Raw genomic sequence first — 17,611 nt, forward strand, 5'->3', positions numbered from 1 at the left:
AAAAGGGGAAATTAAGGAGCACTGCTATGGTCCTCCCTTGATGGCTTCTGTATAACAAGTACTCAAATCCTGGCTTCCCTAGAGGATGTGTGTGTTTGTTCTTCAAGGGCTACATGGGAGAGTCTCCACTGCATCATCCTGACGTGGGACATGGACTCCTGCAAGACCTCTCCCATGTCCCATCAGCCTTGGACCCCAGTGGTACAGCCTAGAGCCTCTCACTGCTGGGGCTCCCTTGCCTGTCAGGCAGCCGCTTTAGTTATCTTCTGTGGTGTTCCCTCCCACTGGAAACTCAAGCATCCTCAAATCCTTGCCGCTTCAGGTGGTAGGGGTGCAGGCTAGTGCACCGACCCTGCTCCCTCATTTCGCTTTATTTCATTCTAATTCCTTTGCCCCCGTCCACCTAGGCATGGGTGCAGATCACCTCATGTGCTGTGTAAGTAGATATCCCATTGGGAACTGTGATACTAGTCCATCTTCACTGCAAGCATTTCCCATCCCTACAAGTGGCTTTTACCTCTATCATTCTCAAAGGTCCCTTTTCATAACAAATACTTTGTATTTCCCTCTTTTTCTTTTATTATGAAATGAAATTCAGAGATAATAAAATATCATAAAAGAACATAATTTAAAAAAGAACATAATTTAAAAAGAGCAATATGATACTTTAACTATAAATAAAGGAAAAAGAAAAAGGAATGTAATTTATAATAAAATAACGTGTAATGCATATTAATATGTAAGTGCTCAAGCACGATTATACTAGAAAACATAATGAAGTAGTCAGATGCTTGCAGCTACTTATGATGAATACTTGGATTAAAGATAAAAAAGTCAGAAGCCATTCTGTATACAGGCAGGAAAATTAAAGGGCAGAGAAGCAAGGGAACCCTAATTAAAACTAGTGAAATGTTAAGTAATGATAACCTGACTTATATGTAAATGATAAGAAAAAAAGGGAAGAGCCTTTGACAACGTACGATAAGAATGCCATGGCAAATTACAAACTGTCAAATGGAGAAAATGAATTAGCGAGGAGCTAGTCTTAGTTATAAGTGTAATGTAAAAATAATTTCTTTCATATGACATAGGTTGGGTCAGTGATGAAATAACAAAGAAAACATATTTCCTTTCTTGAAATGCTACCACATGTCCAAGCATGTATTCGGTAGTTGAATGTCCGGTAAGACATGTTAAAAGTATGGAGGTGTGAAGCAAATCTTCATTGGGTGGGACTCTCCCATGCTTTGAGGATGTCTGACACACCTGGCTTTTTCCCACCAAATGCCTGAAGTGTCCCACAAACATAGCAAGAACAACCAAAAAAAAAAAAAACCTCTCAAAATTTCCAGAATGCTCCCTTGTGGGAAACGTGTCTTAAAATCTTTTTTTGTTTGTTTTTTAAAAATTAAGCCAGATTATCTCTTTGATGCATCCCAGTAGGAACTGCTTTTGCTGAATTAAGCTTTAGTGTGGTGCCACTGGTCTACCCTGAAACTTGACACTGCATTTTCAACAAATGTAGTATTGAGGATGCTATTCACATCACAGAGGGTCTTCTATGCAGGAAATGAGATGTATTTCTTTGTGACTCAATACTGGGATACTTCAGCTTCTCTTGAGTACTATTCACTTTGAGTCATGTACTACTCATGTTTTCTTCTTCGTGTTGGGCAAATGAAAGCTTAGAGTCAAATTTTTGACCTATGTTCACAAGCTGATGGGATGGCATAGAATGCCTTGTATGTACTAATTTCGTTCTTAATTTTTAACTTATTCTCTACTGTCTTTCCTCTTTTACTTTTATCGCTTCATGAAATGTATCTGTTTTTTAAAATACATTTATTTGTTTATTTTCGGCTGCATTGGGTCTTCATTGCTGCACGCGGGCTTTCTCTAGTTGTGGTGAGCGGGGGCTACTCGTTGTTGTGGTGCATGGGCTTCTCATTGAGGTGGCTTCTCTTGTTGCGGAGCACGGGCTCTAGGCGTGTGGGCTTCAGCAGGTGTGGCATGTGGGCTCAGTAGTTGTGGCTCGTGGGCTCTAGAGTGCAGGCTCAGTAGTTGTGGCGTGCAGGCTTAGTTGCTCCGCGGCATGTGGGATCTTCCTGGACCAGGGCTCAAACCCGTGTCCCCTGCATTGGCAGGCGGATTATTAACCACTGTGCCACCAGGGAAGCCCCCTGTATCCATTTTTAAAATAAATATTTTTCCCTCTTGGAACGAAATAACTCAAAATTACCAGTTTTAAGATTGCAGACTGAACACATACTATAATCTCCCCATCCTTGCACCAAATCCCTTCATAACTGTGGTTGCAGATAAGAAAGGCAGCTTTGGTGGACCAGAAGCTGTGAGGATGGAAACCATTAAAAAGCTTGGGACCTTTGCAGGTGATGTCTACCCAAGAAAGGACCATAGAATGCAGAGCCCAGGGATAATGGGTGTGGTGCTATGGGGAGGCCAGCTGGTCAGACTGATTTTTCAATGTCACCTAATATTCCACAACAATTGCTATATATCACCAATTGGACTTCAGTGAATGCAAAATATTATTTTTGCTTGGAATTTGGTGTCAGAGCATCAAGACCACATGGTTCCCCACGGAAGGTTGTTGGGAGGGATTACTTTTTGGTGTGTAGTACTAAGTTCTGTGTCCTTAGGAAAGAGTGGGTTTCTCTGTAGATTTTCATCACACTGGTGGTTTCCCTAGATTGCCATCATGAGCTGCTCAGACAAAGACAGCAATCAATAAGCTTTACTACAGTAACAACAAAACTGACTGATAGGATGGAGTGTCATACTAATGAAGATTTTGCAGCATATGTATCTTATAAGCCGTCTTAAAATATTAAGGTGGGTCATAAACAATCTTAATGGTGTGATTATTAGTCATATCTCTCCGCTAATGCAACTACATGTAATGGTTACATTTTACTCATCTTCATTCTTTTTCTTTTTAAAAATCCTGTTAGCTCCTTCAGCATTTCAGCATTTAATTCTAATGTTTATTCTATTTTGTTTATTAATGCTAGGTGTAAGTAATTTTAGGTTTTCTTTGATGTTTATAATTTCCACTGAATTTAAGTCAACTTTCCTATTCCTATTGGTAATTCTCTGTAAGAAATTCTGCAGAGAAATACACCTCTTCCTAGTGAATAATAATATAACAGTAGGCTGTGTGTCATATAGCAAAATGTTACAATTGACCAACTGTATCAGAAAATGTTCTCTGAAATCTGAATGACTCTGCTGGCTCTAGTTAGGGAGGAAGTCTTGTTGTAAAAAGAATTTTCTCTCTGTGAAGTCTGTTGGCTCAGGTAAGGACTGAATGTGCAACCTTAGCCCCCCACCCACAATAAGCATCACACCCTCTAACCAAGTGAATTGCTTATATAACGTTTATTACTATTACATACAATAATCTATTCTTTATTAAAAGCCTGATGCCACAGCTTTTTGCATAGTGATAATTTGGCTCCAACTGTCTTGGGAGGTAGGGAAAAAAACCTGTGGAAGATAGAAGACAGCCAGGAAACAGGAATGCGTAATAGGATGAAGTGTAAGTTAGCTTTAAACACAGGCACTGAAATTCATTCAAAAGCTTTTTGTCTCTGTTTGGAAAAAACAGCTGTGTTCGTTTCCTTATGTAAAAGGTGATTTATTAAGCATCTGATGTAGCAATATATGAAAATTTAAGTGTACTGTGTCTTTTTTTTTGTAACGTCTTTATTGGAGTATAATTGCTTCACAATGGTGTGTTAGTTTCTGCTGTATAAAAAAGTGAATCACCTACACATATACATATATCCCCGTATCTCCTCCCTCTTGCGTCTCCCTCCCACCCTCCCTATCCCACCCCTCTAGGTGGTCACAAAGCACCGAGCTGATCTCCCTGTGCTATGCGGCTGCTTCCCACTAGCTATCTATTTTACATTTGGTAGTGTATATATGTCCATGCCACTTTCTTACTTCGTCCCAGCTTACCCTTCCCCCCCCGCGTGTCCTCAAGTCCATTCTCTACGTCTGTGTCTTTATTCCTGTCCTGCCCCTAGGTTCTTCAGAATCATTTTTTTTTTTTAGATTCCATAAATATGTGTTAGCATACAGTATTTGTTTTTCTCTTTCTGACTTACTTCACTCTGTATGACAGTCTCTAGGTCTATCCACCTCACTACAAATAACTCAGTTTTGTTTCTTTTTATGGCTGAGTAATATTCCATTGTATATATGTGCCACATCTTCTTTATCCATTCATCTGTCAATGGAGACTTATGTTGCTTCCATATCCTGGCTATTGTAAATAGAGCTTCAATGAACATTGTGGTAGATGACGCTTTTTGAATTATGGTTTTCTCAGGGTATATGCCCAGTAGTGGGATTGCTGGGTTGTATGGTAGTTCTATTTTTAGTTTTTTAAGGAACTTCCATACTGTTCTCCATAGTGGCTGTATCAATTTACATTCCCACCAACAGTGCAAGAGGGTTCCCTTTTCTCCACACCCTCTCCAGCATTTACTGTTTGTAGATTTTTTGATGATGGCCGTTCTGACTGGTGTGAGGTGATACCTCATTGTAGTTTTGATTTGCATTGCTCTAATGATTAGTGATGTTGAGCATCCTTTCATATGTTTGTTGGCAATCTGTATATCTTCTTTGTAGAAATGTCTGTTTAGGTTTTCTGCCCATTTTTGGATTGGGGTGTTTGTTTATTTGATATTGAGCTGCATGAGCTGCTTGTATATTCTGGAGATTAATCCTTTGTCAGTTACTTCATTTGCAAATATTTTCTCCCATTCTGAGGGTTGTCTTTTCGTCTTGTTTATGGTTTCCTTTGCTGTGCAAAAGCTTTTAAGTTTCACTAGGTCCCATATGTTTATTTTTGGTTTTATTTCCAGTTCTCTAGGAGGTGGGTCAAAAAGGATCTTGCTGTGATTTATGTCATAGAGTGTTCTGCCTATGTTTTCCTCTAAGAGTTTTATAGTGTCTGGCCTTAAATTTAGGTCTTTAATCCATTTTGAATTTATTTTTGTGTATGGTGTTAGGAAGTGTTCTAATTTAATTCTTTTATATGTAGCTGTCCAGTTTTCCCAGTACCACTTATTGAAGAAGCTGTCTTTTCTCCATTGTATATTCTTGCCTCCTTTATCAGAGATAAGTTGACCATATGTGCATGCGTTTATCTCTGGGCTTTGTATCCTGTTCCATTGATCTATATTTCTGTTTTTGTGCCAGTACCATACTGTCTTGATTACTGTAGCTTTGTAGTATAGTCTGAAGTCCAGGAGCCTGATTCCTCCAGCTCTGTTTTTATTTCTCAAGATTGCTTTGGCTATTTGGGGTCTTTTGTATTTCCATACAAATTGTGAAATTTTGTGTTCTAGTTCTGGGAAAAATGCCAGTGGTAGTTTGATAGGGATTGCATTGACTCTGTAGATTGCTTTGGGTAGTAGAGTCATTTTCAAAATGTTGATTCTTCCAATCCAAGAACATGGTATATCTCTCCATCTGTTTGTATCATCTTTAACTTCTTTCATCAGTGTCTTATAGTTTTCTGCATACAGGTCTTTTGTCTCCTTAAGTAGGTTTATTCCTAGGTATTTTATTCTTTTTGTTGCAATGGTAAATGGGAGTGTTTCCTTAATTTCTCTTTCAGATTTTTCATCATTAGTGTATAGGAATGCAAGAGATTTCTGTGCATTAATTTTTTATCCTACTACTTTACCAAATTCATTGATTATTCCAGTAGTTTTCTGGTAGCATCTTTAGGATTCTCTATGTATAGTATCATGTCATCTGCAAACAGTGACATCTTTACTTCTTCTTTTCTGATTTGGATTCCTTTTATTTCTTTTTCTTCTCTGATTGTTGTGGCTAAAACTTCCAAAACTATGTTGAATAATAGTGGTGAGAGTGGACAACCTTGTCTTGTTCCTGATCTTAGAGGAAATGGTTTCAGTTTTCCACCATTGAGAATGATGTTGGCTGTGGGTTTGTCATATATGGCCTTTATTATGTTGAGGTAAGTTTCCTCTATGCCTACTTTCTGGAGGGTTTTTATCATAAATGGGTGTTGAATTTTGTCAAAAGCTTTTTCTGCATCTATTGAGATGATCATATGGTTTTTCTCCTTCAATTTGTTAATATGGTTTATCACATTGATTGATTTGCGTATATTGACGATCCTTGCATTCCTGGGATAAACCCCACTTGATCATGGTGTTTGATCCTTTTAATGTGCTGTTGGATTCTGTTTGCTAGTATTTTGTTGAGGACTTTTGCATCTATGTTCATCAGTGATACTGGTCTGTAGTTTTCTTTTTTTGTGACATCTTTGTCTGGTTTTGCTATCAGGGAGATGGTGGCCTCGTAGAATGAGTTTGGGAGTGTTCCTCCCATGGCTATACTTTGGAAGCGTTTGAGAAGGATAGGTGTTAGCTCTTCTCTAAATGTTTGATAGAATTTGCCTGTGAAGCCATCTGGTCCTAGGCTTTTGTTTGTTCGAAGATTTTTAATCACAGTCTCAATTTCAGTGCGTGTGATTGGTCTGTTTATATTTTCTATTTCTTCCTGGTTCAGTCTAAGAAGGTTGTGCTTTTCTAAGAATTTGTCCATTTCTTCCAGGTTGTCCATTTTATTGGCATATAGTTGCTTGTAGTAATCTCTCATGATCCTTTGTATTTCTGCAGTGTTAGTTGTTATTGCTCCTTTTTCATTTCTAATTCTATTGATTTGAGTTTTCTCCCTTTTTTCTTGATGAGTCTGGCTAATGGTTTATCAATTTTGTTTATCTTCTCAAAGAACCAGCTTTTAGTTTTATTGATCTTTGCTATTTTTTCCTTCATTTCTTTTTCATTTATTTCTGATCTGATCTTTATGATTTCTTTCCTTCTGCTAACCTTGGGGTTTTTTTGTTCTTCTTTCAGTAATTGCTTAGGTGTAAGTTTAGATTATTTATTTGAGATGTTTCTTGTTTCTTGAGGTAGGCTTGTATTGCTATAAACTTCCCTCTTAGAACTCCTTTTGCTGCATCCCATAGGTTTTGGTTTGTGTCTTTTTCATTGTCATTTGTTTCGAGGTATTTTTTGATTTCCTCTGATTTTTTCAGTGATCTCTTGGATATTTAGTAGTGTATTGTTTAGCCTCCATGTGTTTGTTTTTTTTTTACAGATGTTTTCGTGTAGTTGATGTCTAGTCTCATAGTGTTGTGGTCAGAAAAGATACTTGATATGATTTCAATTTTCTTAAATTTACCAAGGCTTGATTCGTGACCCAAGGTATGATCTATCGTGGAGAATGTTCCATGAGCACTTGAGAAGAAAGTGTATTCTGTTGTTTTAGGGTGGAATGTCCTATAAATATCAATTAAGTCCATCTTGTTTAATGTGTCATTTAAAGCTTGTATTTCCTTATTTATTTTCATTTTGGATCATCTGTCCATTGGTGAAAGTGGGGTGTTAAAGTCTCCTACTATGATTGTGTTACTGTCGATTTCCCCTTTTATGGCTGTTAGCATTTGCATTATGTATTGAGGTGCTCCTATGTTGGGTGCATAAATATTTACAATTGTTATATCTTCTTTGATTGATCCCTTCATCATTATGTAGTGTCCTTCTTTGTCTGTTGTAATAGTCTTTATTTTAAAGTCTATTTTGTCTGCTATGAGAATTGCTACTCCAGCTGTCTTTTGATTTCCATTTGCATGGAATATCTTTTTCCATCCCCTCACTTTCAGTCTGTATGTGTCCCTAGGTCTGAAGTTGGTCTCTTGTAGACAGCATATATACGGGTCTTGTTTTTTTATCCATTCAACCTGTCTATGTCTTTTGGTGGGAGCTTTGAATACATTTACATTTAAGGTAATTATCAATATGTATGTTCCTATAACCATTTTCTTCATTGTTTTGGGTTTGCTATTGTAGGTCTTTTCCTTCTCTTGTGTTTCCTGCCTAGAGAAGTTCCTTTAGCATTTGTTGTAAAGCTGGTTTGGTGGTGCTGAATTCTCTTGGCTTTTGATTGTCTGTAAAGGTTTTAATTTCTTTGTCGAATCCGAATGAGATCCTTGCTGGGTAGAGTAATCTTGGTTGTAGGCTTTTCCCTTTCATTACTTTAAATATGTCTTGTCACTCCCTTCTGGCTTGCAGAGTTTCTGTTGAAAGATTAGCTGTTAACCTTATGGGGATTCCTGTGCATGTTATTTGTTGTTCTTCCCTTGCTGCTTTTAATATTTTTTGTTTGTATTTAATTTTTGATAGTTTGATTAATATGTATCTTGGCATGTTTCTCCTTGGATTTATCCTTTGTGGGACTATCTGCACTTCCTGGACTTGATTGACTATTTTCTTTCCCATGTTAGAGAAGTTTTCAACTATAATCTCTTCAAATATTTTCTCAGTCCCTTTCTCTTCTTCTTCTGGGATCCCTATAATTCGAATGTTGGTGCCTTTAATGTTGTCCCAGAGGTCTCTGAGACTGTCCTCATTTCTTTTCATTCTTTTTTCTTTATTCTGCTGTGCGGTAGTTATTTCCCCTATTTTATCTTCCAGGTCACTTTTCCGTTCTTTTGCCTCAGTTATTCTGCTATTGATTCCTTCTAGAGAAGTTTAAATTTCATTTATTTTGTTGTTCATCATTGTTTGTTTGCTCTTTAGTTCCTCTAGGTCCTTGTTAAATGTTTTTTGTATATTCTCCATTCTATTTCCAAGATTTTGGATCATCTTTACTCTCATTACTCTGAATTCTTTTTCAGGTAGACTGCCTATTTCCTCTTCATTTATTTGGTCTGGTGGGTTTTTGCCTCGCTCCTTCATCTGCTCTGTGTTTCTCTGCCTTCTCATTTTCCTTAACTTACTGTGTTTGGGGTCTCCTTGCAGGCTGCATGTTTTTAGTTTCCATTGTTTTTGGTGTCTGCCCCCAGTTGGTAAGGTTGGTTCAGTGGGTTGTGTAGGCTTCCTGTTGGAGGGGCCTGGTGCCTGTGTTCTGGTGGATGAGGCTGGATCTTGTTTCTGGTGGGCAGGACCGCGTTCGGTAGTGTGTTTTGTGGTGTCTGTGACCTTATTATGATTTTAGGCAGCCTCTCTGCTAATGGGTGGGCTTGTGTTCCTGTGTTTCTCGTTTTTTGGCATAGGGTGTCCAGCACTGTAGCTTGCTGGTCATTGAGTGGAGCTGCATCTTATCACTGAGATGGAGATTTCTGGGAGAGCTCTCGCCATTTGATATTACATGGAGCTGGGAGGTCTCTGGTGGACCAATGTCCTGATCTCGGCTCTCCCACCTCTGAGGCACAGGCCTGACACCCGGCTGGAGCACCAAGACCCTGTCAGCCACATGGCTCAGAAGAAAAGAGAAAAAAAGAAAGAAAGAAAGAAAGAAAGAAAGAAAGGGAAGATAAAATAAACTGAAGAAGCTACTAAAGTAAAAACTATAAAAATTATTGAAAATTAAGAAAATTAAAAAGTAATTAAAAAAAAGAAAGAAAGAAGAGAGCAACCAAACCCAAAAAAATCAATCCACCAATGATAACAAGTGCTAAAAACTACACACACACACACAAAATCGACAGAACCCTATGACAAATGGTAAAAGCAAAGCTATACAGACAAAATCACACAAAGAAGCATATACATACACACTCAGAAAAAGAGAAAAAAAAATCTATTAAAAAAAAGGAAGAGAGCAACAAAATCAATAAATAAATCTACCAGTGGTAATAAACTCTAAATACTAAACTAAGATAAACATAAAACCAGAAACAAATTAGATGCAGAAAATTAACCCCTAGTCTACAGTTGCTCCCAAAGTCCACCACCTCAATTTTGGGATGATTCATTGTCTATTCAGGTATTCCAGAGATACATCAAGTTGATTGTGGAGATTTAATCCGCTGCTCCTGAGGCTGCTGGGAGAAATGTCCCTTTCTCCTCTTTGTTCGCACAGCTCCTGGGGTTCAGCTTTGGATTTGGGCCTGCCTCTGCGTGTAGGTTGCCTGAGGGCGTCTGTTCCCAACCCAAACAGGACAGGGTTAAAGTATCAGCTGATTTGGGGACTCTGGCTCACTCAGGCCGGGGGGGCAGGAGGGGTACGGATGCGGGGCGAGCCTGCGATGGCAGAGGCCAGCGTGACGTTGCAACAGCCTGAGGCGTGCCATGTGTTCTCCTGGGGAAGTTGTCCCTGGTTCATGGGACCCTGGCAGTGGCGGGCTGCACAGGCTCCCGGGAGGGGAGGTGTAGATAGTGACCTGTGCTCGCACACAGGCTTCTTGGTGGCTGCAGTAGCAGCCTTAGCACTTCATGCCCATTTCTGGTGTCTGTGCTGATAGCCACAGCTCACGCCTGTCTCTGGAGCTCGTTTAGGCAGTGCTCTGAATCCCCTCTCCTCGCGCACCCCAAAACAATGGTCTCTTGCCTCTTAGGTAGGTCCAGACTTTTTCCTGGACTCCCTCCCGGCTCGCTGTGGTGCACTAGCGCCCTTCAGGCTGTGTTCACGCCACCAACCCCAGTCCTCTCCCTGGGATCCGACCTCCGAAGCCCGAGCCTCAGCTCCCAGTCCCCGCGCGCCCTGGCGGATGAGCAGACAAGCCTCTCAGGCTGGTGAGTGCTGGTCGGCACCGATCCTCCGTGCGGGAATCTCTCCACTTTGCCCTCTGCACCCCTGTTGCTGTGCTCTGCGCTATGGCTCCGAAGCTTCCCCCCTGTGCTACCCACAGTCTCTGCCAGTGAAGGGGCTTCCTAGTGTGTGGAAAGCTTTCCTCCTTCACAGCTCCCTCCCAGAGGTTCAGGTCCTGTCCCTATTCTTTTGTCTCTGTTTTTTCTTTTTTATTTTGCCCTACCCAGGTATGTGGGGAGTTTCTTGCCTTTTGGTAGGTCTGAGGTCTTCTGCCAGTGTTCAGTAAGTGTTCTGTAGGAGTTGTTCCATATGTAGATGTATTTCTGATGTATTTGTGGGGAGGAAGGTGAGCTCCACTTCTTACTCCTCTGCCATCTTGAAGGTCTCCCCTCTGTATTGTTTCTTTTTTTCTGTTTATCAGAAGCATGTCATTCATCCTTGGCAGATGGGAGAGCTCTTACTGTATTTCTAAAAAAACCAGGGAAATGAACAATTTCTTTTGTGGTCTTGAGGTTTGGCACTTGGCTGTCTTATTGTCCAGTGTTTCATGGTGTGCCACCAAGAACAAAAAAAAGAACCAGAGTAAAAAGAGTATTTTTTCCCCCTAGGGGCTGGAGAAATTAAAGCTCTGAGGGGGTGGGAGAGTTCCTCAGAGAAGAAGAGAGCAAAGGCTGACTGCTTCTTGGATTGTGGAGACCAGTGTCTCCCAAAAGTAGCCTAGGAGGTGTCATAACTCCCAGGGAGAGTGCTTTAAGGGTTGTCACATGGGCAGTGATGATACGGTTGCTACCTGCAGAGCAGTCCGCCTTGGCATGTGAGTGGGTATGATGAGCATCTCAACTGTGACCAAGATCTTTCCTCCTAAGAGAGGGATGGGAGCTCTTTAAAATGACTGACAGTGCTGACCATGGCAAGTGGGGGCCCAGAGGTAGAGCTGGTTTGATATAATAAGGAAAGGTTTCATTTCTTAGCACTCTGAGCATGCGGGGCAGTGATTACACTATCATGCACACCTTACCTTGTTCACTCCTGAGAGTTTCTAGGGGAATTGGTACAAAGGTGTGGAAACGGTCCTTTTATTTTGTGAAAACTCTTTAAAAAAGGGCCAATTGATTTTAACTGCAGTGTATTTGAAGTGACAGTTATATTAATAAATAGATTATATAAGTCAAATAGAAATTCCTTCTAATTAGTAGAAATTCAAGTTGCAATCTGCAGCTTATCATATAAAACAAATAGACTGTAAACCTCATTGCTGATTTGTGAATTTCCAGAGGCCAACTAGTAATTGTTCGACTTACCGTTCTAAAGAATGTACCCAAGTGACAAATAGAGTCATCATTTAAATATGCTGAGGCTGGCATAATTGAATTTGTTATGGAGTTGGTATAAACTATTAAAAAATACTCTAAAATGGACGACAAACATAACCTCTGATTGAATTGGCACATGCTTCAGAAACTGCAGATTTTTCTTATAATTGTATCAAGAAATAATTAGCTGAAAAGATGACAATATAACTTAAGATTAATGATAACATCAATAAGCTATTTGAACTCAATAGGCTAAGAAGGAACACATGGAACACAGCAATTAAGCACATTTGGTTTAAATAAAGCACTCTTACTTGCCAGGAAAATTACCCACTGCGTTTATGTTTCCATTGGGAAATATTTCTTGGGATTGGGACAACCAAAGCATTTCAAAAACAATGGGAATAATAACCGAGTTAAAAATACTTCAGAAAGAAAGAAAGGAAGAAAAAAGCCCTCCTGGCCATTATTATCTTAAGTTCTTAGTAAAATAACAGAGCGGATATTAAGGAAAAAAAAGTATTATATATGCATCAAGAGAGCAGTGAAAGCCTGGGTGATAAACAGCATGGGCTTATACAGAACAGATCATGCCAGACATATTCAATTGCATTCCTTTGATCAAATTACAAAGTGGATGAAAGGAATTCAGTAGGTATAATATATCTGGACTTTACTGAATCATTTGATTTATGCCTTATGAAACTTACTTAAAATATTAATTAAAGTTAGCTTACCTATTTACACTAACACATAGCCCGAAATAAACTCATAAATTAAAAAAAGGAAGATGAGATTTAGCAGCAAAATATATGAGTTAAAGAAGAGGGGGGTGGAAAGCTCCAAAATGGGCACTGGAGAAACAATTTGTCCCTGAAGACAAGGAGAACTATTAAAAGAGTAGAAAGGTGAGATGCTAATACAGAGATACAGAATGGAATGGAATTCTCAGTATTCATTTTCAATTTATTTATTTATTTATTTATGGCTGTGTTGGGTCTTCGTTTCTGTGCGAGGGCCTTCTCCAGTTGCGGCAAGCGGGGGCCACTCTTCATCGCGGTGCGCGGGCCTCTCACTATCGCGGCCTCTCTTGTTGTGGAGCACAGGCTCCAGACGCGCAGGCTCAGTAGTTGTGGCTCACGGGCCTAATTGCTCCGCGGCGTGTGGGATCTTCCCAGACCAGGGCTCGAACCCGTGTCCCCTGCATTGGCAGGCAGATTCTCAACCACTGCGCCACCAGGGAAGCCCTCAGTATTCATTTTAATGGATCTGGAAAAAATGGATATGTTTGCAATACAAGAAACAGTGTAAATAATTGTCAGTTTGTAGATGTGCTAGCAAGAGGGTCTCTGGTCTGCCACCACCTGATAGTTTTGTTCCTAGAAAAATTTTAGCTGTCAAAAGTTGTGTTATAAAACCTGTTGTGTCAGTGAGAAAAAGGGCCTCAGGTCCTAAAGAGTTTGAAAATTACAATAATGAAATATTTCATCCAGAATGTTTAACAAATATTGCCCCAGATCCCACCTCGGTTTTGGTCATTAATAATAGGCTTTGTGTTCTCATTACCATTAACCCTGCCATTAGCACAGTGCTTCCATACATTCCATTCATCCTTATTACCCCATTATGATAAAGAAAGCAGCTGTTGTAACAGTTGCTTCAATTCTTTTTCTTGCATGAATGTAAGAAACATGAATGTGTTGGCGTCCAGGCATTATCCTGATATAACTGATAATCTGTGTTTTGCAAAACATGTTTTCCAATTTATCAATCACATAACCAATTCAGAATATGAAAATTCACACTGTTAAATAAAACCTGTGTATAATAGTAAATTGTTTAGAAACACACCCAAAAGGCATCTCATTCGGGGTAACTGGCTATACTTTTCAGTAGTTGCCACTAGGTGGTGAAATCCTATGATGCTATAGCGCAGTGACATTCTCACAACTTCCAGAGCTCCCCACTCAGAGCCCAAAGCTTTCCTCAGAGTGGCTGATAGCAAAAGCTCTCAGAGCACCCTAGCAGGATGACCCATTGACCTTGTCAGGGCAGGGAGGTGTGTTTTCCCTCTACTCTCCTTGCTGTAAAATTCTCCCCAAACCCCAACATATGCTTATAGAAGTTGGCTATGCCTTATAAACTGCCAAAGCTTATAAACCAGAAAATATGGTAATGTATTAAACAGATATGTACTCTTTTCCCTCCAGTAGCACAAAACTCTTTTTAAGGCAAGCATATTGTTACTATGAATCATGATTCTGTTTTTATCACTCTATAGAAATGTAATTGAAAAATAACACACTGGGGTTATTTTAGGGCCAAGAATTAACATAAAATGTAAAAAGAAAATGGGTAAAAGAGATGATATTTTCGTTTTTGGAATCTGGACATTTATCAACACTTGGAAGCCAGAAATCTGTTGTTGCCATAGAATTAATTCACATACTAGACAGAATTTTAGCTGATTAAGAGTTTTGACTGGTTTTGAGATTAAAATTAAAAGTAGATAAAAATATATGTCTATTTGACAACCAAGAACAAACATGAAAATTAAAAAGAAAACATCAAACCCCAAAACAAAGCATTTCATGTTTCACTAGTCATTGAGATGCCCACAGTATTGGAGATCAGGTTTTTACTGACTCTAGCATATATTTACTTTTTTTTTCCCACTCGAATTTTACAGTTAGCATAGTGTAATGTGCACAATCACCAGGGTCATGGAGATGGGATATATTATTCAGTATTTACAAAATTTACTTGTCCAAGGAAGCACCCCCCCATCCCCTTTTGGAGGAATATCAAGTTTGATGAGATTTCTTTTGTCCAACAGCTGGGAAAACCAGCTCATTATTAAGTCCCCAGCCAAAGGTAAGGGTGGCCCATGAGGCCATTCCTGCCTTAGATGCCTTTGTCTTATCAAATCAGACACGTGGTTTTCTTAGAGTCCAGACAATGCAGAACCTAGAGTCTCCAGGGAAACCAACTTGTTATGGTCTGTAGATGGTTACCTCTGAAAAAACTACAAGATTTTTGTGCCATAGGGTCTTCTGGGCAGGATATTTTTGGCTTGGATTTGGTCACTTCCTTAGTGAATACACTGCTCACAATTAGGTGGTAGATTATGTCTGACTTAGGAGGCATCACATATATTAAGGAGTTAAATGGTGTGGACAATTGGACTGAGGCTATGGAGTGATGGCAGGGGATTATGATCATATAATCAGACATAAAGTAGAATTTTTGTGCCATAGGAAGACTTTTATTTTGTGCGGGAAAACTAAGTAATGTGCCTATTAGTTAGACCAAGGTAGACCTAGTCTGAATAGGAGCCATTACTAGAAAGAAGACTACGAATATTTCTATATTGAGGAATAAAAAGAATTCATGAGTTGTCCACTGGATGCTTGGTAAGAATTTATTTTAAACTGTACTTGGGATTTTGGTTTTATTCAGGTATAATGTGGTCAACAGATCAGGAGATGATCGCCATTGAAAAGATAGTTTGTTATAGTTTCCAAGAGAAGAGAAGAAGCCCTCCTGTGTAGGGCCACATGAGCAAGCACCAGGACCAGTCAGGAGTAGAAGAAGCAAGGGTAAAGCATGAGCAAAAGGCTCTATTGTGGTTTTCCAAAGAATGAGTGGGTGAGGCAGGATAAGCAGCTGAGCAGGTATTGAATTGGATAATTTGAATAAGTGGCTGGGCTCTGGGGCATGAGGGTAGTCCCTAGTTGTCTGGCACCTGGCCCTGGGGTGATTAGGGTAGAGGAATATTGCCTCCTGGAATGTAAAAGTCAGATAGTGGAGATGGTCCTGAGTTTGGGCTCTGGATTGGATAATTTGCATGTGAAAAGTATACTTCCTGGAAAGTAATTTGCTCTCTCTAAGGACTGGCTAGCCCTGGCAGGGCAATCTTCCAGTCAGCGAGGCTGCAGATGCCAGAACTTCAGGAATACAAAAAAATAAAGAAATACAGTTAATATAGGACTCTGGAATGAGGAGAAGGGTCTAAGTAGTGAGAAATTTAAGAGCTTAGCCCCAGTATTCTCTTTGCTATAACTCTAACGTTCCAGGGAAGCTCCCACCTCAGGGCCTTTGCATTTGCTGTTCTCTTTACTTAAAGCATTCTTTCCAAACTTATCTCCATGGCTTCTTCCCTTATTTCTTTCATATCTTTACCTTAATAACACTGTTACAGTAAATCCTCTACCACTCTACTTGAAATTGCACCCTTCCCAAAGGTCCCTCTACCTTCCCTGCTTTATTTTGCTTGATAATATCACTCTGTGACATATATTTTACGTGTTAATTTTATTTTCTCCCATAACTAGAGTGCAAGCCCTATAAAAGCAAGGGTTTTTAACAATATTTTGTTCACTACTGTATCTCTACGATCTTGACTAGTACCTGCACATGGTAGGTATTTAATAAATATTAGTTAAATGAATGAATAAATGAATGAACAACGATGTTCAACATTAAACGTAAAGCTGTTTTATGTTCCCCGAGACCTCCAGTAGCGCTCTGTTGTCCACACAACCTTGGGTAGTGGTGCTTTGAACAAGGACCCAGAAGTAGAGTCCAACTTGGGATGAAGTGGTACAGAGAGAAGGAGGTATAGTTCCAGGAGGAGGAACCACTGATAGGGATCAAGAATTAAGCAAAAGAAGGAATTCAGAGTAAAATTGAAGAGTGAGAGGTATCCAGGAGATTGCAAGCAACTATACCCCAATTCTCAGGGGGCAAAGAGGGATTTGGATTTCTCGAAGCATGTGGCATGAGCAATCAAATCATGTTTTCTGAATATTAAAAAAAAAAAGTGACTCTGAGAACTACAGGGCTGGGGTACACATGGGTTTCAATGACAATGCAAGGCAGTCTTTGGTAAAAGAAACATTTAAAGAAAAAATATTTAAAAATAAGAAGGAAATTTGACTTTCTAAGATAAGTATAATTCACAGAAGAAAGGAAGCACATTGCGTTTTGTTGAAGAGTAAGGAGACAAGGCGATTACTAGCATCATTCTCTGTACTTCCTTGACGATGTTCTCAGTGCATTTCACTGATACATAAGAAACACAAAAGCTCAGCAGAAAATTTCAGTCTGTGAGTCAACAGTGCAGGGACATATGCAATAACGCAGCAGCCTTTAGATAAAGGAGAACACTGCTATTGTTTCTAACTGCCATGGCAAAGTTATTCCCTTTTACACATTTTCAAGATTCCACTTTGCAGGTATTTTTCCCCCTGTCAGTGCAGTACTTGCTTTGTTTTGTCACCTAATTTTTCAATCACCTACTTCTAGCTGATAATAAAAGAAATGAATAATATCCTGAGTGTATGCTCAATTCCGTGCTTGTATTTCCAGTGGTAGGAACTACTTGTACATAGCAATAGCAGATCATTTCTCTAAACTGAGGATAATTTAAGTAATTTTTATTTGTGATGTGACAAGTGTACTGTATACCTATGGAACAAGGAAACACTAAATTTTATTGTAAAGCTTGCTGATGAGATACAGTATACTTCAAACACATTTTAGTGTAAGTAAATAAAAGAAATAATTTTTTCTGTAAGTGATACAAAGAAAATATTTAAGCGTTGAGTAAAGCCTTGTAATTTTTATGTTCACAGCTTTGTCAAAAAGATATCTTCCCAGCAGCGTCGTGTTATCAAAGATGCAAACCTTAAATC

Source organism: Balaenoptera musculus, chromosome 10 (assembly GCF_009873245.2).
Source record: "Balaenoptera musculus isolate JJ_BM4_2016_0621 chromosome 10, mBalMus1.pri.v3, whole genome shotgun sequence".
NCBI classification, from domain to species: Eukaryota; Metazoa; Chordata; class Mammalia; order Artiodactyla; family Balaenopteridae; genus Balaenoptera; species Balaenoptera musculus.